This window comes from Pongo pygmaeus, chromosome X (genome assembly GCF_028885625.2).
Source record: "Pongo pygmaeus isolate AG05252 chromosome X, NHGRI_mPonPyg2-v2.0_pri, whole genome shotgun sequence".
Taxonomy (NCBI): Eukaryota; Metazoa; Chordata; class Mammalia; order Primates; family Hominidae; genus Pongo; species Pongo pygmaeus.
Window position 1 is genome coordinate 27,576,713 of NC_072396.2, and position 25,447 is coordinate 27,602,159.

Below are 25,447 nucleotides of genomic sequence, written 5' to 3' on the forward strand. Positions count from 1 at the left end.
CCTATTACTTGTCGGCACAGAGATAAGTGTGGTATCATCAAAGTATGACTGGAAAAAGATCTACACATATATGTATTACTTACCTGTCATTCGGTCTTATCTGTCGTAAGGCAGGAAATCTCACTTGAAAATAAAGTATGGAGTGTCACTATCAGATAACTATATTTTGAACAAAGTTATACTTTTTCCTCTTCTCTCTTTGTCTCAATTTAGTCTAGCCTCTAAGGCCCTAAATCCAAAATTAACAATTAAAAAGAGATTTAGCAAGATAATAGAATGTTAAATCAAGAGTACTATTTCAGGAGTCTATTTGGTTTCTCACATACCTCTCATCACCTGGTTTTAAAGGGATTGAGGAATCAAAAAGGCTTGGCTCCTTTGAGATCGCCTTCTATTTCTTTTTGGTACCCCAGCCTTGACTTTGTAATTCGCAGAATAATTAAATATTTTGCAACACTAAAATTATTTTTTTCAAATTTAAAATAATAGACAATTGAACCTCTGAGGATAGTTTTAATTCTCTAAAATCTTGAGGGCTAACAGATGAAATGGGTATATGGGTTTGATATGCCCCTTATTATAACAGAATATATAACCTATATATTTCATAATTGACTCTTGTCAAGGGACAACTTTATTTCTTCTTCAAGTCTCTTAAAGATTCTCTGTTAATCTTCCTGTAAAGTCCTGCAAAATGTAATTATGTTTCCGAAGTAAACAAGGACAGATGATAGTTGACCCTTCTTGTCAGCCATAGAGATTTGAGAGTCGTTTTTCCAAATTTCAACACTAAAGCGTATGGATTCTAATCCAAGCAATCCAGATAAGAATTGTAAGAATTGTTCCACACTGCCACTGTGGAACAAGCACAGCAGGTTCTTATAAAAACACTTCTGACTGTGCAATCATTCTAAACTTTCCTAGAAAACCTCAAAGATCTTAAAATTCTATTTTATAGTGGTTCAACATGAGAACATCTCACATCTCATTCAATACTAAAATTCATTTTATTTATAGGTTTATTTATTTATTTATTTGAGACGGAGTCTTCCTCTGTTGTTCAGGTTGGAGTGCAGTGGCGCGATCTCGGCTCACTGCAAACTCCATGTCCCGGGTTCAAGTGATTCTCCTGCCTCAGCCTCCCAAGTAGCTGAGATTACAAGCATGCACCACTATGCCTGGCTAATTGTTGTGTTTTTAGTAGAGACAGGGTTTCACCATGTTGGCCAGGCTGGTCTCCAACTCCTGACCTCAGGTGATCCACCCCCGTTGGCCTCCCAAAGTGCTGGGATTACAGGCGTGAGCCACTGTGCCCAGCATAAAATTCATTTTAAAATTTGAGATTCTTCTTCAAGTTCTCCTCTCATTTCTTAGACATCGATGATATCCTAAAATAAAATTCCCTTCCAGTATTTAAAAGCAAGACACTGGGCACAGTGGCTCGTGAATGTAAGCTCAGCACTTTGGGAGTCCTTGGCAGGAGAATTGTTTGACTCTGGGAATTCAAGACCAGCCTTGGCAACATAATGAGATCCCGTCTCTACAAAATAAATTTAAAAAATAAAAGAAAGTTACTGGGTGTGGTGGTACATGCCTGTAGTCCCAGCTACTTGAGAGGCTGGGTAAGAGGATCACTTAAGCCCAAGAGTTGGAGGCTGCAGTGAACTGTGATTGCCCCACTGCACTCTAGGCTGGGTGACACAACAAAACTAACTTTCTTTCTTTCTTTCTTTCTTTCTTTCTTTCTTCCTTTCTTTCTTTTCCTTCCTTCCCTCCTTCCTTTCTTTCTTTCTTTCCTTATTTCTCCTTTCTTTCTTTCTTTCCTCTGAAAGTGCTGGGATTACAGGCGTGAGCCACCATGCCTGGTCACAAGACATTCTACATAATAATAATTATTATTATAATTAAAATAAAAATAAAAGGAAGACACAAAGGATGGTAGCATTTGGTGCTTTTCTGCCTCTAACTTCTGACAGGCTACAAATGTGAATTCTCAATTAATGGCAACAAGAAAAATATTCATTGTCTTTTTGTGTGCTCCTTATAGTACTAGGCAATACTTTAAAGAAACTTATCAAGACAATTGCTGCTTAACTCTCCTAGATCCAGGATAAAACATTAGATAAATTTTCCTTTTTTGACTATATCCATTCTTCAACAAGTTTTAGATGGTTTAAAATTGGATTATATAGTTTGAAGTCAGGTAATGTGATGCCTCCACATTTGTTCTTTTTGCTTAGTCTTGCTTTGGCTATGCGGGCTCTTTTTTTTGTTCCATATGATTGTTAGGATTGTTTTTCTAGTTTAGTGAAGAATGATGATGGTATTTTGATGGGTATTTCAGTGAAATTATAGATTGCTTTTGGCAGTATGGTAATTTTCACAATATTAATTCTACCCATCCACGAGCACGGGATGTGTTTCCATTTGTGTCATCTATGATTTCTTTGAGCAGTGTTTTGTAATTTTCCTTGTAGAGATCTTTCACTTCTTTGGTTAGGTATATTCCTAAGTTTTTTGTTTTGTTGTGTTTTGTTTTTTCTTTTGCAGCTGTTGTAAAAAGGGTTGAGATCTTCATTTGATTCTCAGCTTGGTTGCTGTTGGTGTATAGCAGAGTTACTGATTTGTACACATTGATTTTCTATCCTGAAACTTTACTGAATTCATTTATCAGATCTAGGTGCTTTTTGGATGAGTCTTTAGGATTTTCTAGGTATATGACCGTATCATCGGTGAACAGTGACAGTTTGACTTCCTGTTTACCAATTTGGATCTCCTTCATTGCTTTCTCTTGTCTGATTGCTCTGGCTAGGACTTCCAGTACTATGTTGAATAGAAGTGGTGAAAGTGGGCATCCTTGTCTTGTTCCAGTTCTCCGGGGAAATGCTTTCAACATTTCCCCATTCAGTATAATATTCGCTGTGGGTTTGTCATAGATGGCTTTTATTACCTTAAGGTATGTCCCCTCTAGGCCAATTTTGCTTATGGTTTTAGTCATAAAGGGATGCTGGCTTTTGTCAAATGCTTTTTATATATATCTATTGAGACGATCATATGATTTTTGTTTTTAATTCTGTTAATGTGCTGTAGCACATTTATTGACTTGTGTATGTTAAACCAACCCTGCATCTCTGGTATGAAACCCACTTGATCATGATGTATTATCTTTTTGATATGCTGTTGGATTCAGTTAGCTAGTATTTTGTTTAGGATTTTTGCATCTATGCTCATCAGGGATATTGGTCTGTAGTTTTCTTTTTTTGTTATGTCCTTTACTGGTTTTGGTATTAGAGTAATACTGGCTTCATAGGCTGTAGTTACCAAAACAGCATGGTACCGGTGTAAAAACAGGCATGTAGACCAACGGAACAGAAAAGAGAACCCAGAAATAAAGCCAAATACTTACAGCCAACTGACCTTTGACAAAACAAACAAAAACATAAAGTGGTGGAAAGGACACCTTATTCAACAAATGGTGCTGGGATAATTGGCAAGCCACATGTAGAAGAATGAAACTGGATCCTCATCTCTCACCTTATACAAAAATCAACTCAAGATGAATGAAATACCTAAATCTAAGACCTGAAACCATAAAAAATCTAGAAGGCAACATTGGAAAAACTCTTCTAGATATTGGCTTAGGCAAATAATTTATGACCAAGAACCCAAAAGCAAATGCAGCAAAAATAAAAGTAAATACACGGGATTTAAACTGAAAAGCTTCTGCACAGCAAAAATAAATAATCAGCACAGCAAACAGAAAACCCACAGAGTGGGAGAATATTTTCACAAACTATGCATCTGACAATGGACTAATATCCAGGATCTACAAGGAACTCAAACAAATCAGCAAGAAAAAAAACAAATAATCCCATCAAAAAGTGAACTAAGGACATGAATAGACAATTCTCAAAAGAAGATATACAAATGGTGAACAAACATATGAAAAAATGCCCAACATCACTAATTATCAGGGAAATGCAAATCAAAACCACAATGCGATACCACCTTACTCCTGCAAGAAGGGCCATAATTTAAAAAATCAAAAAATAATAGATGTTGGCAGGGATGTGGTGAAAAGGGAACACTTTTACACTTCTGGTGGAAAAGTAAACTGGTACAACCACTAAGGAAAACAGTATGGAGATTACTTAAAGAACTAAAAGATAACTACCATTTGATCCAGCAATCCTACTACTGAGTATCTACCCAGGGGAAAAGAAGTCATTATATGAAAAAGGCACTGGAACACACATGTTTATAGCAGCACAATTTGCAATTGCAAAAATATGGAACCAGCCTAAATGCCTATCAACCAACAAGTGGATAAAGAAAATGTGATATATATGTATATATACACACACCATGGAATGCTACTTAGCCATAAAAGGGAACAAAATAATGGCATTCACAGCAACCTGGATGGAGCTAGAGACCATTATTCTAAGTGAAGTAACTCAGGAATGGAAAACCAAACATTGTTTGTTCTCACTTATAAGTGGGAGCTAAGCTATGAGGATGCAAAGGCATAAGAATGATATCATGAGCTCTGGGGACATGGAAGGAAGGGTGGCAGGCAGGTGAGGGATAAGACTACACATTGGGTACAGTGTACACTACTTGGGTGATGGGTGCACCAAAATCTCAGAAATCACGCCTAAGGAACTTATCCATGTAATGAAACATCACTTCTTCCAAAAAAAACTACTGAAATAATAATAATTTTTAAAATAAAAAATAACAAAATAAAATTGGGTTATACCTGACATAAAATAACACTAAAATTATAATGAATTCTGTCCCACTATCAAGTGTAATTATCCCCAGATCTTTTCTACCTGTGTTTTCACCTCTAATTTGAGCATCACGTGGGTATTGAGTCAAGGATGGTATAAATTTCCTAATTTCCGTTGATGTTCTTTATTTATTTAAGGCTTATAACTAAAACAACTTAATTTTCTTAAGTTAAATTTTATTTTGCCCACACTCTATTGTTTTAATTTCCATTATAAAAGCAATATGCTTTCAAATATAAAATGGTAATACCAATTACTATATGCCAGACATGGGCTAAGTTCTGAACACCTTTATGAGGTAGATGAAATGAATATACCTGTCTCATAGATGATTAAACTGAGACACAGGGATTATGGGAAGAATGCTCCTCACAGAGAAAGATTAAGTGTTTTTGTGCTTAGGGACACATAATCTGGACTCGGATTGTGTGTATTAAAATGCTAGCATCATAATTTATTGGTTGAGCACTATAAGTAAGTTTCCCTTCATTCTCCCCTCAGTATCTTCATGGTTGTAAAATACAGGATTCATCTGAATAAAATTAACATTCCATATTATCAGACCCCCATTATAGACACATAAACATATATACACATATATAAGCACTTTTGTTTCAGTTCATATATATGCCTAAAGCAGCAATGGTTACGTTAATGTAAAAATAAAGTATCATTTCTGAGTACTAGGACCCAGAAAGCACTGTTATATTTTTATATGTCTAATTCAAATATTTCAGAGATATCTCATGCTTTTCGAGTTTATAAACACAAGTCAGCATCTTATTACATATTTTTCAGTCAATCTAACTTGGCAACATGACTTTTTCAAGTTTTGGCACATTGACCAAGATTCTTCCTATTTATTTAACAAAAATGTATGTGTGAACTTCATGGAAGGGATTTTTGGAAAATGCAAAGATAGATAAGATATGGATCTTGCTCACTAGTAGTTTATAATCCATTCATATAGACTTAAATCAAAATGGAAGTGATGGCTTTAATTCAAGTAGAGATTGATAGACAAATGATAACTCTCATTGAAGTAGGCACAAATAAATTACCATAAATGGGCAGAGAAAGGAAGAGATTATTTATTTATGTGACAGTCAGATAAGGATTGCCTCATCTAAGAATTAATATGTGCACATCCCCCATTTTTAATACACTCGACATTTTCATATCAATTATTTTGAAATATTTTTGCCAATTTCTAGGCAACAACTTTAAATACTTTATTAAATAATTCAAAATTGCAATCCATATGATTCTTAACTACTTTGGTAGGAGATTTTCTTTTTGTAAAACCATTCAGGCAATAATTTATTACATTTTATATAGTCTAATGAAATATTTATCTTAAAAAATAAGGAGTGCCTCATTATTTCACCCTCATTTTATTCAATAGTAAAAGCATACTTGAATTCATATACCCGTCCTGAACGTTTCTTGGAAGCAAAGGTATAAACCATGAGTTAATTGTTTTTTTAATCCACAATGATTCAATGAGCTCTTACTATGAGTTAGGTACTCTTCTTGATAATGAAGATAGAACACTGAACAAAAGAAAAGTGTCTCTGATCTTACAGAGCTTTCATTGTAGTGGGGAAGTGGACAATATATAAAACAAACGACCATAAGTAAATATATCTATGTTGAGTTTGCAGATGCTGAAGGCCACAAAGGAATACAACAGCATAAGGGGATAGAGAGAATAACATGAAACACTAGTTTATGAAGCGTGGTCACGGAAGACAGCTATGAGGAAGTGACAGAACGTTCCTGGCAATGGAAGCAGCATGTTTAGAAATCTTCTAGTGGAGGCCAGGCGCAGTGGCTCACTCCTGTAATCCCAGCACTTTGGGAGGCGGAGGCAGGCAGATCACGAGGTCAGGAGTTCAAGACCAGCCTAACTAACATGGTGAAACTCTGTCTCTACTAAAAATACAAAAATTAGCCGGGTGTGGTGGTGCACCTGTAATCCCAGCTACTCAGCAGGCTGAGGCAGGAGAATCACTTGAACCCGGGAGGTGGAAGTTGCAGTGAGCAGAGATCACGCCACTGCCCTCCAGCCTGGGTGACAGAGCAAGACTCCATCTCAGAAAAAAAAAAAAGATAAATCTTTTAGTGGAGATGTTCTTGGATTCTTTCAGAAACAGCAAAGAAACCTGTAATTCTAGAGCTATACAGTTTAGAAACAAGCAGGAGATGACATAAAAAGGTAGGATATTGGCCAGGCGTGGTGGCTCACGCCCGTAATCCCAGCACTTTGGGAGGCCAAGGCGGGCGGATCACGAGGTCAGGAGATGGAGACCATCCTGGCTAACACGATGAAACCCTGTCTCTACTAAAAATACAAAAAATTAGCTGGGGGTGGTGGCAGGCACCTGTAGTCCCAGCTACTCAGAAGGCTGAGGCAGGAGAATGGTGTGAACCTGGGAGGCAGAACTTGCAGTGAGCCACTGCATCCAGCCTGGGCGACAGAGCGAGCTCCATCTCAGAAGAAAACAAAAAAAGAAAAAAAAAGGTAGGATATTTAGGACATCTTAGGACTTTGAATATTGTAGAATGAAATGGAAACCCACTAAAGGGTCTTAACAGGAGGAGTAATATGATCTGATTTAATATCTTAAACGGCCACTTTACCAAATGTTGATCATAGTGTGTCCAGAATTGGTTCCTTCTGGTGGGTTCTTGGTCTCCCTGACTTCAAGAATGAAGTCGCGGACCCTCATGGTGAGTGTTACAGTTCTTAAAGATGGTGTGTCTGGAGTTTGTTCCTTCAGATGTTCAAATATGTCTGGAGTTCCTTCCGGTGGGTTCGTGGTCTCGCTGACTTCAGGAGTGAAGCCACAGACCTTCACAGTGAGTGTTACAGCTCTTAAAGATGGTGTGTCTGGAATTCTTTCATTCCTCCTGGTGGGTTCGTGGTCTGCTGACTTCAGGAATGAAGCCGCAGAACCTAGTGGTGAGTGTTACAGCTCATAAACGTAGTGCAGACCCAAAGAGTGAGCAGCAGCAAGATTTATTGTGAAGAGCTAAAGAACAAAGCTTCCACAGCATGGAAGGGGACCCGAGCAGGTTGCCGCTGCTGGCTCAGGTGGCCAGCTTTTATTCCCTTATTTGGCCCTGTCCACATCATGCTAATTGGTCCATTTTACAGAGTGCTGATTGGTCCATTTTACAGAGTGCTGATTGGTCTGTTTTTACAGAGTGCTGATTGGTGTGTTTACAAACCGTTAGCTAGACACAGAGTGCTGATTGGTGTGTTTACAAACCTTTAGCTAGATACAGAGCGCTGATTGGTGTGTTTACAATCCTTTAGCTCGACAGAAAAGTTCTCCAGGTCTCCACCTGACCCAGAAGCCCAGCTGGCTTCACCTCTCAGTAGAATGTGGTGAATAATTATGGAAGCAGGGACCCTCACAATATAGAGAAAAATCAATTCAAAATGGATGATAGACTTAAATTTGAGCTAAATCTCTATAACTTTTAGAAGAAATAAAGGATAATATTTTTAGACCTTGTACAGAGCAAAGATTTCTTAGACATAACACCAAAAGGATGGCTTTAAAATGTTGATAAATTGGACCTCATTAAGATTCAAAAGACTTTCTAGTACTTCTAAAGACACCATTAAAAAAATGAAAAGACATACAATAAACTGGAAAAAAATATTTGCAAATGCACATCAAATATAGGATTTGTGTACTGAATTCTTAAAAAAAAATGTAACTCTTCAATGGTAAGAAGACAATCTAATCAAAACATGGGCAAAAGATATGAACATTTCACCCAATAAGATGTATATTACTGGCTAATAAGCACATGAAAAGATATTAAACATTACTAGTCATTAGGAAGACACAAATTAAAACCACAATGAGATACCATTTCACACACACTAGAATGACTAGTCTTGATTGGAGTGGGGAAGTGGACAATACATTCACTTCTTAGTATGGATAAGAAAGGATATAGAGGGCCGGGCGTGGTGGCTCACACCTGTAATCACAGCACTTTGGGAGGCTGAGGCAAGTGGATCACCTGAGCGCAGGAGTTTGATACCAGCCTGGGCAACACGGTGAAACCCTGTATCTACCAAAAAATACAAAAATTAACCAGGCGTGGTGGGGCATGCCTGTAGCCTCAGTTACTCAGGAGGCCGAGGCAGGAGAATCACTTGAACCCGGGAGGCGGAGGTTGCAGTGAGCCAAGATCGTGCCACTGCACTCCAGCCTGGTCGACAGAGCGAGACTCCATCAAAAAAAAAAGAAGAAGAAAGAAAGAAAAAGAGAGAGAGAGAGAGAAAGAAAGAGAGTGACAGAAAGAAACAGAGAGACAGAAAGGAAGGAAGGAAGGAAGGAAAGAAAGAAAGAAAAAGAAAAAGAAAGAAAGAAAGAAAGAGAGAGAAAGAAAGGAAAGAAAGAAAGAAAAGAAAATAGAGAAAGATCACTGGTGGAAATGTAAAATGTTGCAGCCACTTTGGAGAACGGTTTGGCAGTTTCTCAAAAAGTAAAAGATGCAACTACCACATGACCCAGCAACTCTGCTTGGACTTGCATGTCCAAGTTCATAGCAGAATTATTTATAATAGTCCCAAACTCGAAACAACTGAAGGGTTTAATTTTTAAATGGATCGACCAAATGTAGTATGCCAATGCAATGGAATACTCTACAGCAATAGAAAGGAAAAAATACTTACACATATAATTTCAGTGGTGACCCTCAAAAATATACTAAGTAAATGAAGCCAGATGCAAATGAATACATATTGTACAATTCCTGTTTGTAAGAAATGTCCAGAGACAGAAAGTAGACTAGTAGTTGCCTTGGCTGGGGGTAGAAACAGGGAGAATAAAGAACAAGGAACATGAAAAACATTGAGAGAATGAAAAAGTTCTCAGATTGATGTGTTATTATGGTTTCACCACTCAGTAAAGTTAATAAAATCATTGAATTGTACACTTAACATTTTATCAATTTTATGATATGTACAATTAATTCAATAAAGTTGTTTTTAAAATGTGAAAGCAGGTAGACTAATTAGGAGGTACTATTTATAGTCAAAGGAAGAGATGATAGTGGCTTTGTGCAGTGAAGAGAGCATGTGTTCAAATTTCTGGTATATTTTAAAGTTAAAGTCAACACAATTTACTCCTGGATTTGCTGTAAAATGTGAGTGAGAGAAAAGTAAAAAAATCATTCCAAGTTTTTTTGCACTAAAACAGCTGGTGGAGTGGAGGTGTCATTTACTCTGATGGCAAGTAATATGGGTTAGGTTTGGTCAGTGGTAAATCAAAAGTTTGGTTTTAGACATGTTCAGATTGAAATGCCTGTTAGTCAAGTGATGTCAGCTACACAGTTGGAGTTTAGGGAAGAAATCAAGGACGTAAGGGCTAAAATGTAGTCATTGGTGCATAGTTTTTTCCTGTTTCTGAGTACTTTTGATACATGATATTTTACATATTTATGGGATATATGGGATATTTTGCTACACACATAAATGTGTAATGATCAATTTAGGGTACTTGGGTTACCTATTACCTCAAGTATTTATCATATCTATATGTTGGGAACATTTTAAGTTCTCCCTGCTAGCTACTTTGAAAGATACAATACATTGTTGCTACCCTACTCTGCTGTTGAACATTAGAACTTATTTCTTCTATCTAACAGTATGTTTTTACCCATTAACCAAACTTTCTTCTTCCCCCCTCCCACCCATACACCCTGCTCAGTCTTTGTTCTATTCTCTACCTCCATGAGATCAGCATTTTTAGCTCCCACATGAGTGAGAATACTTAATATTTGTCTTTCTGTGTCTGGCATATTTTACTTAACATAATGACCTCCAGTTCCTCTAAGTTGCTGCAAATAACGTAATTTCATTCTTTTTATGACTAAATTGTATTCCATTGTGTATATATACAACATTTTCTTTACCCATTCATCCATCGATGGACACTTAGGTTGATTCTGTATCTTTGCTATTGTGAATAGTGACGCAAGTAAACATAGGGATGAAGGTATTCCTTTGATATACTATTTTTTTTTTCCTTTGGATAAATACCCAGTAGTGGAATTCCTGGATCATATGGTATTTTTATTTTCAGACTTCTGAGGAAGCGCCACACTATTTTTCATAATGGCTGTACTAATTTACATTTTCATCAACAGTGTATAAGAGCTTCATTTTCTCCACATCCTCACTAGCATCTGTTATTTTTTGCTTTCTTTCTTTTTTTTTTTTTTCGAGTTGGAGTCTTGCTCTGTTGCCAGGCTGGAGTGCATTGGCATGATCTCGGCTCACTGCAACCTCTGCCTCACGGGTTCAAGCAATTCTCCTGCCTCAGCCTCCCGAGTAGCTGGGACTACAGGCGCACGCCACCACGCCCAGCGAATTTTCTTTTTTTCTTTTTTTTTTTTTTGAGATGGAGTCTCGCTCTGTCGCCCAGGCTGGAGTGCAGTGGCACAATCTCTGCTCACTGCAAGCTCCGCCTCCTGGGTTCACGCCATTCTCCTTCCTCAGCTTCCCGAGTAGCTGGGACTACAGGCGCCTGCCACCACGCCGGGCTAATTTTTTGTATTTTTAGTAGAGACAGGGTTTCACCGTGTTAGCCAGAATGGTCTCCATCTCTTGACCTCGTGATCTGCCCGCCTTGGCCTCCCAAAGTGCTGGGATTACAGGCGTGAGCCACCACGCCCGGCTATTTTTTGCTTTCTTAATAATAGGTATTCTAACAGGAGTAAGATGAAATCTCATTGTGGTTTTGATTCGCATATGATTAGTGATGCTGTGCATGTTTACATACACTTGTTGGCCATTTATATATCTACTTTTGAGAAATGGCTATTCATGTCCTTTGCCTACTTTTTAATGGAATTATTTGAGTTTTTTTACTATTGAGTTGTTTGATTTCCTTGTGTATTCTGGATACTAGTCCCGTGTCTAATGAATAGCTTGCAAATTTTCTCTCATTCAACAGGTTGTGTCTTCATTTTGTTGATGTTTCCTTTACTGTGCAGAAGCTTTTTAGTTTAATATAATCCCATTTGTCTATTTTTGTTTTCCTTGTATGTGCTTTTGAGATCTCAGCCATTTGTAAATTAGTACAGCCATTACGGAAAACAGTGTGGGGCCTCCTCAAAAAGCTAAAAATAGAGCTACCATATTATCCAGCAATCTTACTGATGGAATTTATTCAAAGGAAAAGAAAATAGTATATCAGTGGGATACCTGCAACGCCATGTTAATTGCAGCACTATTCACAATAGCAAAGATATGGATCAACCTAAGTATTCATCAACAGATGAATGGATAAAGAAAATATGAGACATATCCACAATGGAATTCTATTCAGACATAAAAAGAATGAAATCATGTCATTTGTAGCAACATAGATGAAACTGGAGGTCATTATGTTAAGTGACGTAAGTCAGGCACAGAAAGACAAATTCCGCATATTCTCACTCACATGTGGGAGTTTAAAAGGTTGATCTCATGAAGATTAGAGAGGAGAATGATAGATACCAGAGGCTAAGAAGGGTATGTGGGTGTGGAGAGGGGGATGAAGAGAAGTTGGTTAGTTGGTACAAACGTGCAATTACACAGAATGAGTAAGTTCTAATGTTTGATAGCAAAGTAGAGTGACTAGTTAGCAATATATTGTATATTTCAAAATAGCTAGTAGGTAGGACTTGAAATGTTCCCAACACATAGAAATGATAATACATATGGTAATGGATACCCTAAATACCCTGAGTTAATCATTACACATTCTATGCATGTAACAAAATATCACATGTGCCCCATATATATGTACAGATATTGTGTACCAATAAAAAAATTCCAAATTGACATATGATAAAAGGAATAGGAAGATTTACTCTGTTCTGAATCAATTTCCTATTATCTTATTTTTTACAACCTTCCGACTCTGAGACTTTGAGAATAAAACACTACCCACACCTTATTTCTATTTTTGAACTGTATTAAATTTTTAATGCTTTAGCATTTATCTCACCTTAAAATTACCTGGAATTGGGCATTATTAAAATGAGCCTGAAAATAAGGATTCTTGCTATTTTTATCTATCTATAAAAAGGTAGGTCTTCATTTAAAATTCTACATATAGTTACAGTACATAAACTGATGATACAGTCATATACATTTTTGGAGACTATAAAAATTCCATTTCAAAGCATAATGCAAAGAGAAACTATTTAAAGCAATCATGTAAATATATATTTGGAGATATGCAAGAACAAAATTATGAAACATCAGCATCTCACTATAAACTAGTCTTTTCCACTAGTATAATAGTCAATCATTCTGAAATATTGGTATCTCAAATTAGTGTAATTCTAAAACAAGGTATTCAAAGCCAAATGTGAATATCAGTGCATATTATAAATCTTTCATTACATAGATTTTAACATTTAATATGTTTAAAACAGTAATAAAACATGCATATACTTATTCATAGAGTATCTAAACGTATACACATTATACTAAACATAAATAGCATGTCTTTGGAGAATTTTAGTCTTGTCCATAAAAACAGCTGCCAGAAACCTCCACTGAACCAGAAATTGAAAAGAAAATATAGTATTAGGATTAGTACATCTGGTTAGTTCACTTTTGCCACTAATGATCACAAAATCTAAGCTAATGGAATAAAGATATCTGAATCCCAAAGTAATTTCTAACTAGAATGATGGAAATGCTTTTATGAATGTATGTTTGGAAAGCCACTGAAATTAATAATGAAAATGAATTTTAAAATTAATATTGAAGCAAAGTTCTTCTGAACCTGTGATTTCCTTCGCTATCACAAAATAAATTGTGCACATTACTCCTCAAATACTCACTATACTGATTCTATAAAGTTATCTTCTGACGGTGTGAAAAACTCAGGCAGGCTAATGTGATGGTTTTGTCAATACTTCCACAAGTGGTGTCAGTGACTCATCTTTGAATTGTGTGATGGCATAAGCATCAGTAAGGTAGGCACCTATCATTCCTGAATTCATATATGCTGCAGAGTAAGTCCACCGAGAGGGCCCTGCATAGAGAACTGATGATAGTTGGCCTCCCAAGCAGCTGCCATTTATTTAGGGAACATAAGCTGAGTGGGCAGAAGAACCCTCTTAAGTTACTGAAGCATGGCATTCAGATTAGGTAGCATAGTTGTGGACTCCTGGGAGCAGAAGTGGCAGAGCAGATAGCTCTTTTCTATCCTAGTTGTCAGGCAGACAGTGAGCAGAAGCAGCAGGGTGACAGACCGCCACTTCAGTTACTAGCAGAAGGCTACATATCATTAAGGACTTTGAAATATAAAAATTACTGTACCGAAACGTACAGCTCTATAGTCAGGAGAGATCCTTCCCAGAGACCCAAATCAAGGCATCTGGCAACCTTTCTTCTCAAATGAGACTTTCTATTAGAAAATGGGATTCAAGGATTTAGCTCAGAAAAAGGACTTATTACACAATTACTAACAAACTTTACAAGCTCTAGATATGAGAAAAGCCCTTTAGGTTGTCACTTTTCTCCACCCCCAAAATTATTCTATATGCTACAAAAGATGTCTTAACCAAAAAAAAAGTATAACTTATAGTTATAAAAGTTCAGAATCATCCTTGTAAATTTGCATGAATTTATCACTGAGCCTCAATTTTCTCCTCTTTAAAATGGGAATAATAATAGTTAATTTTTCTTTTTATTATTTTTACTATCAACAATGTTTTAAATGTGCCTGGAATATTGTAGGTATTAAATGCATGGGAGTTGTAATTAGTACTCATTAGGAAAAAAAATACTCTTTACATTGTGGAAAGCATTTTCTTTGTTCCAAAATGCTCTCACATATTCGCTTGTGAAGTAGGTAGAACACTCTTATTTACACATTCATTTTACAAATGAAGGACATAGGTTTCAGCAATAGTGACTTGCACTAGCTTATTAGTGGTAGAGATTGCACTGAAAATCACGTCTTCTAACTTCATTTCCACTGTTCTTTGACTTGTAAAAATTTATTAGTTTGGTGTAAAAGTAATTGTGGTTTTGGACCACGAATTTTAAATCATTACAACTAGGCTCACATTTTTGCAAACAAGAAATAAGTTTGTTTATTCCTGTACTGTAAAAATCCATGCTTTGGGATTTGATAAAGTCTTAGAAAGCATTTTCTGCATCCTGCTGGTTGTGGAAGCGTTTTCCCTGCAATAAAAGTCGAGATGCTTGAAGAAGTGGTAGTCGGTTGACCTCTCGAGAGGTCAGGCGAATATGGCAGAAGAGGTAAAAGTTTATAGCCCAATTTATTCAACTTTTGAAGCATTGGTTGTGCCATGTGTGGTTGGGCATTGCGGTGAAGAAGAACTGGGCCCTTTCTATTGACCAATGCTGGCTACAGGCCTTGAAGTTTTCGGTGCATCTCACTGGTTTGCTGAGCATACTTCTCAGATGTAATGGTTTTGCCGGGATTCAGAAAGCTGTAGTGGGTCATACCAGCAGCATATCACCAAACAGTGACCATGGCTTTTTTTGGCGCAAGTTTGGCTTTGGGAAGTACTTTGGAGCTTCCTCTCCATCCAGCCACTGAGCTGGTCATTGCCAGTAGTTGTATAAAATCCACTTTTTGTCACAGGTCACAATCCAATCGAGAAATGGTTCATTGTTGTTGTGTAGAATAAGAGAAACATTGTTCAAAACAATGATTTTCTTTTTTGTTTTCTCTTGGCTCATGAGGCACCTACCTATCCAGCTTTTTCACCTTTCCAATTTGCCTCAAATGCTGAACGACCATTGAATGTTCGACCTTGAGTTCTTCGGCAACTTCTCGTGTAGTTGTAAGAGGATCAGCTTTGACGATTGCTCTCAACTGGTCATTGTCAACTTCTGATGGCCGGCCACTACACCCTTCATCTTCAAGGCTCTCGTCTCCTCTGCAAAGCGTCTTGAACCACCACTGCACTGTACATTCGTTAGCAGTTCCTGGGCCAAATATGTTGTTGATGTTGGGAGTTGTCTCCACTACTTTATGACTCATTTTGAACTTGAATAAGAAAATCACTCAAATTTGCTTTTTGTCTAACATCATTTTCATAGTCTAAAGTAAACATAAAATATCCAGCAAATAATAAGTCATTAGCAAAAAAAATAAAGCGAGAAATGCTCGTTAAAATGATGTATAACATAACGTTTATTTAATAATGTATTCCAGTACCAAACGGCAAATTCTAACAATGCAAAAATCGCAATTATGTTTGTGCCAACCTAATATAAAATATGCGTTTAAAATATTTAGAGTTTTATTCAAGTGATTTGTTGATTTTTAAATGTGTTCTGATAAATGTAAAAAATACAGAAATAGATGCAGTAATGACATAAGAAATACACAAGGACCCACCACACAGATTTTGTACAAGGACCCATCACACAGATTTTGGTTCAAAACCTCTCTCCAATCAATTTCTCTCTCCTCCTCCTCCTTCTCTCCAGTCCCCCTTCCCTCCTTCTTTCACTCTTTCTCTTTCCTTCTCACACTCTTCCTCTCCCTCTTCTTCTTCCCACCCCCTCTTAAATTATGAGGTTGGGTTGTGAAATACATCAAACATCACCCATAAAAGACAGTGGTATCATCCATTTTTAATTCCGTTTCCCTCCACACAGAAGCTAGTACCATATATTTAAAGTGTAAACTGTTTTTTTCCACTCTGTATTTTTTGTATTTGTACACTTTTAGAGTGCCCAAAAGAATCATGAATAGAATTATATTGTACAAATATTCTACAACTCACTTTTATGTCTCAACATTTTATTTTTTAGATCTAGTCATGATAATATAGACTAATTGAGTTTAATCACTTTAACTTCTGAGTAGCCTTTTATTATATGAATAGAACTTACATGTTTTATATAATTCTTAACCTTCTTTTCAACCAGTAAAAATGTCTCAATTAATTATCTGGAATCTATTAAATGCAAAATCTATTAATCTGTTAAAGCTTCCTTTTCTGAAATTACGCTTATTTAATTGTGTCAGATGTACCACGAGACTAGAATATTTATCCTCTCTTTATTAGCTGTATAGTTCTCTTCAAATGGCTACAGGAGAAATTAATGGTGTACAAATTACCTATATTTATGCTTATTTATGTACAATATATTATATTCTAAGAAAACTTTCTTAAAACCTTCAAATAGGGTAACACATTTAAAATTTCTTTTTTTTATTTTTTTTGTTTGTTTTTATTATACTTTTTTTAATGCTATTTCATGTTATATATTTTGAAGATAAGCTCTTTGTACAAGTTTATAATTGCCATGTATTTATCGTAAATGTTGGCTCTTATTATATTATAGTTATCATTAGTTTTATTATTATGGTTTCTTGGCATGTGAAATTGTATTTTATCTAAGATTACATATTATCCTATTATCTTCTATTTGTTTAGTTTGTCAGATACATATTGCCTTCCATCCCTGATGATTCAAATGTATCTGTCAGTTTTGCTTTTGGGGTTTCTCTTAATAAGCCATGCACATCTAATTTTCAAGACTCTAGTTTCTTAATGTCTTCTAATGAATGAATTTAATCAATTTATAATTCTTATTTTATAATATATAATAAAATATATAATTTATTTTACTATTTTAAAACATTGTCATGCTTTGGTTTCATATTAATTTTCTTCCTGCATTCTATTATTCCATTTTAATGGAGGTCCTTAACATTAAACATCCATATTAATTTTATATTTAATTCACAAATTTAGAGTGGGCCCATGATTTTTCTCATCCCTTACATGACAGAATTTATTCAAATATCGTCTACCATTCATCCCTCTATTTTTTCTAGTCTTTTCATTAAGTTTTGCTTTTAAACAATTCCAAACTTTACTATAATATTTTTAAATCTCACATGTTTACTTTTATTTATTTATTTATTTATTTATTTATTTATTTATTTATTTTTGAGACAGAGTCTCGCTCTGTCGCCCAGGCTGGAGCGCAGTGGTGCAATCTTGACTCACTGTAACCTCCACTTCCTGGGTTCAAGTGAGTCTCCTGCCTCAGCCTCCCAAGTAACTGGGACTACAGGCACACACCACCACACCCAGCTATTTTTCGTATTTTTAGTATAGACAGGGTTTCACCATGTTGGCCAGACTGGATTGAAACTCCTGGCCTCAAGAGATCCTCCCACCTCGGCCTCCCGAAGTGCTGGGATTACAGGCGTGAGACACCATGCCAACCTCACAACATGTTTAGATTTAACCATTTTCTCTTTCGTCATTTCTTCTTTCATCCAATTTCCACTTTCTGGGTTTATTTTTCTGTGTGTGGAAGTATATCCATTAGTGGTCATTTCGAAGATAATCTGTGAAAAGTTAACCCTTTTTACCACACTTTTATTTTGGATTTAGAGGGTACATGGACAGGTTTGTTACATGGGTATACCGTGTGATGCTGAAGTTTGGGGTACACATGATCCCACCCAGATAGTACCCAATAGGTTTCTTTTCAGCCCATTCCCCTCCCTCCTTCCCCCATCTAGTAGTCCTTAGTTTCTATTGCTCCCATCTTTAAGTCCACGTGTACTCAATGTTTAGCTTCCATTTGTATGTGAGAACATATAGCATTTAATTTTCTGTTCCTGAGTTAATTTTCTTAAGATAATGGCCTCCAGCTGCTTCCATGTTGCTGCAAAATATATTATTTCATTCTTTGTACGGCTAGATAGTATTTCATGGTGTACATGTACTACGTTTTTAAAATCCAGTCCACCATTGTTGGGTCCCTATATTGATTCTGCGTCTTTGCTATTGGGAGTAGCACTGAAAGAGACATATGAGTGAATGTTTGTTTTTGGTTGAGAGATGTATTTTCCTTTGAGTATATATCCAGTAATGGGATTGCTGTGTTGAGTGGTAGGTCTGTTTTCAAATCTTTGAGGAATCTCCAAACTGCTTTCCACAGTGGTTGAACCAATTTGCATTCCCACAAACAGTGTGTAAGCATTCCCTTTTCTCTGCAGTTTTGCCAGCATCTGTTATTTTTTGACTTTTTGGTTATAGCCATTCTGACTGGTGTGAGATGGTATTCTATTTTGGTTTTGATTTGTATTTCTCTGGTGATTAGTGTTCATGAGCATTTTTTCATATGTTTGTTGGCCACCTGCATGTCTTATTTTGAGAAGTGTCTGTTCATGTCCTTTGACCGCATTGTAATTGGATTGTTTTTTGCTTGTTGATTTAAGTTCCTTCTAGGCTCTGACTATTAGACCTTGGTTGGATGTATAGCTTGGAAACATTTTCTCCCATTCTGTAGGTTGCCTGTTTATTCTGTTGATAATTCTTTTTGCTATGCTGAAGCTCTTTAGTTGAATTAAGCTCACTTGTCAATTTTTGTTTTTGTTGCAATTGCTTTTGGGTTCTTAGCCATAATTTTTTTCTTTTTTTTTTTTTTGCCAAAGCTCACACCGAGAAGGGTATTTACTCAGTTTTCTTCTCAGATAATTATAGTTTGAGGTCCTACATTTAAATCTTTAGTCCATCTTGTAAAAAGTTAACTTTTTTATCTTTAATTGATTATAAATGTATTTGTCTTCAGTCAATATTTTGCTCAGGTTTCCTAAGGTTTCTAATAAATATTGCTTTAGGGAACAGCTATCACTTGTTTGCAGAATGAATAAATATGTTGTTGAATTATTTGGGACACAAAATACACGTAACTTTTTATAGAAACCTCTTTATAATACCAAATAAGGTGTAAGTACTTTCAAGAGACTTTTAAAATAATCTCAATGATATAGCAATCTCAAAGGTTATTTATTTTTGTTTTTAAATAGTTAGTGAAACCTTTTAAAAGCTTTTACAAAAAAGTTAATAAATTTGCTTTTTATTTTATTCCATAAAGCCAGTTTTCAAAATTTATTACAAAACATAGCAATGACTCTACATAAGAAAATGATTTGTAAAGGTCTGACAAATTTGAAGGCTTTGCCAAATATGCACCACAAAACATTCATTGTTGTTAGATTAATTTACTCAGGATTATTGATATATTTTCATTCTGGGTTAGTATTTTCTTTTCATGTGAAAAATATTAAATAACAGATATTATTTACATTCGTAGTCATAGAAATGTATTAAGATCTCTACATTTGAATGCTGTGTTAGAAATGTCCTAAAGCTCTAACGAGATTGCTTTTAAAGATATACATTACTCAATTACTTTAAAAAGTATATCCATGTCCTGAGTTGATACTAGGCCCAGATGAATTATATGGCCAAACACACATAAAAAGTGCAAGCCTAGCTACTTTATAGTGTAGGCACATACACTGCACCGCAATTTCTGCAGTGCTTCAATAATAGATGAGAAGTTGCTCTATCTGTTTCTGTGAACCAGATAGCAGTGAGAGTCTCACTGGCTAGTTGTATTTCTCCTCTGTGACACTAGATTAGAATTTGATGAGTAATGCTTCTGTCTTGATCTCAGAGAATATATGGGCCACTCTATTGTAACTGTCAGTTTTGAGTATGTGCAGTACAACTTTGATGATAAAAGAGAAAGTTAACAAATGTCTGTAAAAGTGGTCATATTGCATGGTAGTTTTAATAGAGCAGAAGTAGTTGTGATTACACCAGAGTAACATTATCAGTTTTTTTTTCATGTGTCTATTGCTATTATCAGTTACCCAGAAAGGTCATGAAGAAAAATAATCAAAGTCCTTGGGGCTACAATCTTTTCAAAGACGAGGTTGATATAAAGGTGAGGTTGATTTTAGGGTCAATCTGTATAGACCACTTTAAGAACATTCCTCTCCATCAATTCACTATGTATTTCTTACTTTGACACCAAACATTTAACCAATTGTCTGTCTTACCAAATTAAATGCATCTGAATTTGATTATAGAGTTCAAATATCACCATAGGAAACAATTAGAATATCTCTTAAAACCTAACCATATGTGACTTCTCTTACTTAGGTAATAAACTCTGTGTTAGGACAGTATGAAGTATCTCACATCCAATAAACCAGCCAAACAATGAACTAGGTGAGTTATTTATTTATTTACTTATTTAAAGTGTGATGAGTTAATGCGTAGCTTGATCTTTCAATTGGTTGGCTTCCTTTAGGAAAAATCTATACCACATAACTTCAGAGAAGAGTTTAGTTTTCTTAAGTAAAAGATGCATGGATAGACAGTTTCTCTATTATGTCTTCCAACATGGCATGCCAATTACAAACAAAAGATTTAGCAGCGTCAAGAGTTCAAATACATATACGAAATTATCTTGTACCTCTTGTAGGTTTACATTATGGTGCTCAATTAGCTGAAAGAGACACTCAATTCTATTTTGTAAACAGAAACATATGTACATACATGCATATTATATTTAAATTATATTTTATCCCATTAGTTTAGGGATCAACACACTGTCCCACCACCTGTTTCTCTAAACAAAGTTTTATTGAAACACAGCCACATCCATTATTTCACATATTGTCTGTGGCTGTTTTCCCATTACAACAGCAGAGTTAAATAGTTGTGACAGACCAAATGGCCAGCAAAGCCTAATATTTTAATAATCTTGCCATTTAACGAAGAGTTTGCCAACTCTTGCACTAATTGATTTATTTTAAAAGCATACAAGGAACATATTTGCATAATCAATAAGCTGTCATGTTCCTTGCTTCTATAATGAATGCTCATTTATAAATATTTTTAAGGAATATAATATACACTGAGGTCAATATTCTTTTTTTTCTGTAAGCATTCTTTGTGCAGTGAGCACATGGTTCCGTTAATGAGAATCTGAGGGAGCTGGTATCATTGCCGAGGAGGAGCCTGAGCTGACCTTCTCATTCAAAAAAGGTCTAGTTAGTATCCATACTGAGGGACAGATTTTGAATATGTAAAAGTACATATCAGCAGTTCATTGAGCCAAATAAAGGCTTATTGATTAAGAAGGGTGCTATTGACATTCAAAAACCACTGATGTGCTCAGAAATGGGTAATCCAAATGCCTAGATTAGATTAGGGGAAAAGAGTTCAGATGACACTGACATTGATTTTTCAGTAACTTTTTGCATTATAATGTGCATATTTTCTGAGTCCAGATGAAGAGAAGATATATAAATGATTTAACAGCATAATGGTCTCTTGAAAAGTTTTATAACCTATTATGTTTCTTCATTATTTTGGAATAAAACAAATGCTTTTGTTTTCTATATATTTGGAATTTTTTTACTTAAATAAGACATCATTGTAATAAAGGCCTATGACAATTAAAGACAGAATCAAGCAAATAATTAAACATTTAGCATAATAAAGAAATGTGAGAGGTATAATCGATTCCACAGTTCACTGTATTGACATTGGCAAAGGTAGCCTGATTTTTGGTTTCTTTGGTCACAAATTCGTGCAGGATGCTGCAGCTTATTCTAGTCAAGAGTCTTAATCCATTGCATCTAAGTGAAAAAAAAGGTAAGCTTAGAATTAGACAGATAAATTGATTTGTTACTGAGGGGAAGGATTGATGAATGCAACATATAAGGAGCAGGGCTATCAGATTGAAACATGCTTAGCTAATTCTACTTAAATAATGTTGCTAGGTGATAGGAATTTCCTTGCTTCGCATCAGTGATTCTCAATTCGTTCCACTTTAGGAGCACCTGGAGTTCTTTTCAGATAATACCAAATTACAATGTACGCTACTCAGGGGATGGATACACTAAAAGCCCAGACTTCATCACTATACATCCATGTAACCAAAACAACTTGTGCTTTAAAAGCTATTGGAATGAAAGAAAAAATTTAAGGTAGGTGACCTGAGATCTTCAAGGGCAAAGCCAACCTAGAATGGAGTTATGCACCAGCTGTCAGAGTCACCATTAGGACATGATACACAGTAGACACTTCTCCCTCTAGCCTGTCTTCTTAATAGAATATGAGTTGTCAAGTGACTAAGTATGTGAGATTGGGATGACATTGAGGAAGACACCTTATTGAGACTTTAAAAATCATGGAAGTTTCCCTGTCTGAGTCGGTCTTGGGCCAGGACCTTACCTGTCTCTCATGGTGGAGTGGGATCTATGTCATCAATAAAATCTTTGAGAATTCTCCAAGTCAAAAAAAATAAGATAACACTAATTGTTAGGCCCCACTCCAAATTAGTTATATCAAAATCACTAGTGTTGGGGCCTGAGAATAGCTAGGTCCTCAAAGTTCCCCAGGTGATTCCAATGTGTATCAAGGGCTGGGAAACCACTGAATAGATTAAAAATATGAGACAGTTTTCCCATTAGATATGGAAAATTTTGAGAAGAGATACAAAATTTTTAGGAACTTTTGGGATTGAGGCTATTAATAATTTATGAAGCAAGGTGATAGTCATAGTTCCCAGTTGTTCGAATGGATTTATTTAAACTGAGTATTCAGCAAACTTATTCATAGAATACAAGTAGGTAAAATGGTTAGGACATGATCTAGTGTACTTGGACTCTGAAAATATTAAAATCTGAGATTAATTGACTTTTGGTTTTCAAATCATATTCGGGTTCTCTCCTTTGGAGAGTGATATGCTGGCCAATGGCAACATCCATCTTGAAAATTTTGTTGAAAATAAACCTAAAGTAAGACAATGTCTCCTCTTTTATGGTCAAACAAGGGTATTTGTGCAACATGAAAGTGAAAAATAAAGCTACTAAATCCTTGATTTTTAAAAGCTTGATCTACTTATTAATGGATGCTCCTTGAAGGAGGTCCACATAAATCATATTCTAATAGATTGCTTAAACTTTCATAGTGTATCTTAAGTAACTTAATAGAAAAATTTAGGAAACATGTTTTCCTGAATAGCAAATATAGGAAAATATAGTAAAATGATTTGAAGTAATTATCTACTTCGTTATATAAATGAAAAGATTCAAAGATAAGAAACTGGGACTCTCCCAAACTATAGCTTAGTGTTCACTTTATTCATAGATGCCAAAATGGACTGAGTGAAGTTTTTTTAAAAGAATACATTTATACATATTATATGATATATGTATTAGTAAGAGAGATAAACATTAGAAATTATATATTATGATTTTATACATAATATATATTTCTATACATAAATAATTTTATACATGATTATTATATAATTATAATATATAATTATATACTATATTATTATGTATTACATATATCTGAAGCTTCTATATTATACAGAAACTTCTATAATATTATGATATAGAAGCTTCAAATATATGTAATATCTAGTATGTATTATATTATTTACATATAATATATAAATAATATATGTAAATAATATATGTATAAATAATATATGTATATCATATATAATATATTATAAGTACATTAATATATGTATATATAATATACATTATACATATATAAATATATAATTTCTTCATATACAATTTCTAATTTTCATCTATCTTACTAAGGACAAGAAAATTCTAAATGACAATCAATATTCTTGTGTTTAATTTTTTAAAAAGTATTTATTGACATTCTGTAAAATAATTGGTATGTACTCCCCCACAATTTCATGATCAAGAAAAACAGAGAAGCTGAGAAACGATTTCAGATTAAAGGATACTAAAGACACATGATGTAGACATAAATGCAATGCATGGTTGCAGATTGAATCCAACAATAGAAAAAAATAAATATTCTAAAAGGAACTTTTTTTTTTTTTTGAGACGAAGTCTCACTTGTTCCCCAGGCTGGAATGCAATGGCGTGATCTCGGCTCACTGCAACCTCTGCCTCCCGGGTTCAAGCGATTCTCCTGCCTCAGCCTCCCAAGTAGCTGGGATTACAGGTGCCCGCCACCACGCCTGGCTAATTTTTGTATTTTTAGTAGAGACGGGGCTTCACCATGTTGGCTCGGCTGGTTTCGAACTCCTGACCTCAGGTGATCTGCCTGCTTCGGCCTCCCAAAGAGCTGGAATTACAGGCGTGAGCCACTGCGCCCCGCCTCTAAAAGGAACTTTTTAGAAAAATTGTGAAATTTAAATATGGACATTGAATTAGCTAATAATACTGTTTAAATTATAAATTTTCTGACTTTGCTGTCTACACTCATGCTAATCATGAGAATATTCTTAGAAAATAAATATATCTAATAGGTAGATAGGTATAAATATTTAGAAAACATCATGGAATATGGCAAAATGTTAACAATTGATTAATCTGGTTGAAGGATATATAAACATTCTCTTTTTTTGCTTGCAACTTTCCTATAACTTTGAAATCATTTTATAAATATAAGTATCAAAATGCTTTTTACACTGTGCGTGTAGCAGGTGCTCTTTTAGGTGAACAGAAAAATAACATAACTAAAATCATGGTTCTTGCATTTTAGGGGATGAAAACAGATAAAAACAGAAAACAAGTAAATAAACAAGATACTCTTGAATAATGTTACTTTGAAGGAAATATAATGGGGTGGTACAATTATGTCATAGAAAGAATTGGGGTGAAGAGTGTTATTTATACAGGAAGACTTCCCAGAAGATACCATATTTAGCTGAGCTAATCACTGGGAGATCTTAGGAAAGGACATCCAGACAGACATTTTGTAAGGCCAAGAAATAAAGGAAGGCCAGTGTAAATAGAGTT